We start from the raw sequence: 3324 nt of genomic DNA on the forward strand, positions 1-3324 counted from the left end.
ACAACATGCAGTGCAAGCATACATGCTTCATAAGGAGAAAGGTCAGAGACAGGGGAATAACCTGCCCACGGAATGCTTTTGTTATGTGTTGCAAACAAATTGGGCGAGGAGAGCAGATACTTACTTGAGTTCTATTTACCCCTGTCATCTCTTCAGTGTATTCCCAAGAGGGCTGAGTGAGTTTTTCAGCCCACCTATCTTACAGCCTCTTGGACTGAGGGAAATAGGGAGGGGATATAACAAGCTGCATGGTGTGGGGCTATTCAAGTTAAGGCAGGGTCCTCAATCTTGGGTCCCCAGACGTTGTTGGACTACAACTCCCACCACCCTAAGCCACAATGTCCTTCACGATTGTAGCTGGGGATGGTGAGAGTTATAAAGGTCATTCACATGACCATTTCTGGGACAGGCAGCCAGGGTGAAGGTAGGGTTGAACCTAATTTCTCCCCAGGTGATCATCAATCCATTGCGTGTGCACACAGCTCACATCTTCGAAGGCAAAGAAAACAAAGCCCAGCCTCCAGATAGCTCTTAATGCACTGCGCGAGGAGCATGGTGCATTGAGGGATTTGCCCTTGAGCTGGGCATTCTAGGTACCCGGTTCGGGCAGGCAGCCCAAGCAGACACACGACCCTGGACCTGGGTAAAAGGGTGTGCTCGTGCCCTTTTACCCAAGTAAAAGCCTGAGTTAAAAAAAACCTGGGCTACCGGGGAGGCAGTGCAGTGATCAGCTCTGGTCCTGGTGCCTCTCACAAGCATCCCTACCCAGGAAGGGCTGCCCAAGCTTGTGTAAGGCTGCTTGTGTGAACAGCCTCATAGTCTAACAACATCTGGGGGCTCAAGTTTGGAAAACACTGAGTTAAGGGAAAGAAGTGCAGAGGAGAGCTGGTCTTATGGTAGCAAGCATGACTTGTCCCCATAGCTAAGCAGGGTCTGCCCTGGTTGCATATCAATGGGAGACTTGATGTGTGAGCACTGCAAGATATTCCCCTCAGGGGATGAAGCCGCTCTGGGAAGAGCAGAAGGTTTCAAGTTCCCTCCCTGGCTTCTCCAAGATAGGGCTGAGAGGGATTCCTGCCTGCAACCTTGGAGAAGCCGCTGCCAGTCTGTGAAGGCAATACTGAGCTAGATAGACCAATGGTCTGACTCAGTATATGGCATTTTCCTATGTTAGCATTGGGAGGTAAAGAAGTCTCAGGTGCTCTCTCCTATCTCTCTTGCCTCAGCTAAAGTCCACTGATCCTCAAGGCAGAAGAGTTGCTTTTGGCTAGATTAGTGTCCAAGTCGAATCTAGCAGCAACTCCTGCTGCCTCAGATAGGCACATGAGCTGGGCTTGTCTTCATGTTCCCATGAGCAGCTCCAACCCATTACCCTGTTGTAGATGACAGAAGGAGAGTCCATCCTTGGCCTTGCAGTTGTCCACCTCACTTCCCACTTCAAACAGCTCTACAAACAAGTGACCATCTTACTGCTGGGCTTAGATAAGGGTTTTCTGGTAAACACATTTCTGATGGGCATGTGGTTTTCTTGCCATTAACCCCTGTAAACTGGGCAAAGAGGCACCTTTTCAATGTGGTGATTCTCTTTATTGAGCAGGGGGAGAGTAACTGGCCCTTTCCACCCCCATCACAATACCTCCAGTGACTGTTACTGCTGTCCATCTTATGTTTCTTTTTAGATTGTGAGCCATTTGGGGACAGGGATCAATTTTATTTATTTATTATTTATCCCTGTAAACTGCTTTGGAAATCTTAGTTGAAAAGCAGTATATAAATGTTGTTATTGTTGTTGTTTTGTTATTTGCCTGGTTGCTGGAAAACAAGCTGTATAAATGTGTACCATGTATTAGCAGGAGACTTTTGAGAAGTTGCCACATTTGCACATGTTCTTGAAACTTTCAAGAATGTAAGTTCTGCTTCCAACCTCTCCGAACAGCTTTCATAACATTACTGAGAGAGCATTACTAAGTTCAGCACACATATTCCCAAAGGCTTTCTGCCAGGTTCTATAAACTCTCTCCTCAGAGTTTGGTTCTCAGTCTGGCAACTTGTCTTGTGTGTGTGAAGTCTTTGCCAGAGTGGGGAGCACCTACTCCTGCTCCCTCCCTGGTTGCTGCCTCCAGTCTCGATACCTGTCTGGGTTTGATGGTGTGCCTCTTCTGACCCTCCATTGCAGTCTCAGAACTCATCCTTTGCCTGGTTTTGACTGTGCACCTGCTCTTTGCCCCTCTGAACCTCTACTGCTGCCTTCGAACTTAACCCTTGCCTGTTTTGGACTACTAAACTGCTTCTCTGGCAGCCTTAGACTAACAGCCAGCTGTCTTTGGGTCCTGGGATTCAACTGCCTGGAGCCTGACCCTTGGCCCTGACAACCGGATTTCAGATCAACTCCGTCTCAAGGATTTCAGATCAACTCCTTAAAACGTATTTGTTTGGCCTGGCTTTCCAGGGTTTTTAAATTCTAACCCGATTTTGGGGCTTTTAATTACTGTAACTGTTTAATTGCTGTTTTAAAATGTTTTTAAATTGTTAATTGTTGTTATATTGTTTTTAATTTGTTTTAGCTTTTCATTGTTTTAGTGGCTTGTTTTAATTGTAAACCGCCCTGAGCCATTTTGGAAGGGCGGTATATAAATCAAATAAATAAATAAATAAATAAATAAATAAATAAGTTTGGAGGAGTCAGCTCAAATATTCATTGAACTATATTTTAAAATAAATTATATTTGCTCTATGGTGCCTACATTTTTGTTATATTGTTAGTACAGTTAATAACAAAGGCAAATAAATAAATTGAAATTATCCCCCACAGTAGCTCAGTAGCTCAAAGCAAATAAGCATCAACCCAGTTTTATGCTTCTAGAAACTGATTGGGCTTAGGACATACCTGCACTACAGACAAAGTGCTTTAACAGTAAGGAAACTCTTGGGAATTGTCATTCTGTGATGGATGACCTACGTGTTAGGTCATGGAGCAGACCAAATCCATTATACTGAGGAATATTAAAGCACCTAGATCTGTTGTTCGAAAGCTGGAGAGAAGTTTCAGAACTGGATTATTTCCAAAACATCAACAAATACATTTAACTTTTTAGCTTTGTTCTGTTCAAAATTAGACCACCATTGTGAAAACTGGCGGGGTTCAAGACAAACACAAAAGATCATTTCAGTGCCTTTGCATTATTTGTATTCAGATGAAAAGGATACCACAAAATCATTTCTACCCTGCAGTGTGTGTGTCAGAAAAGAGGAAGGCTACAGAGAAACTGGTGGGAGGTGCATGCGAGGGGTATGGTGTGGCATCTAGAACGGCACACTCAGTCA

Source organism: Hemicordylus capensis, chromosome 3 (genome assembly GCF_027244095.1).
Source record: "Hemicordylus capensis ecotype Gifberg chromosome 3, rHemCap1.1.pri, whole genome shotgun sequence".
In the NCBI taxonomy this organism is placed as follows: domain Eukaryota; kingdom Metazoa; phylum Chordata; class Lepidosauria; order Squamata; family Cordylidae; genus Hemicordylus; species Hemicordylus capensis.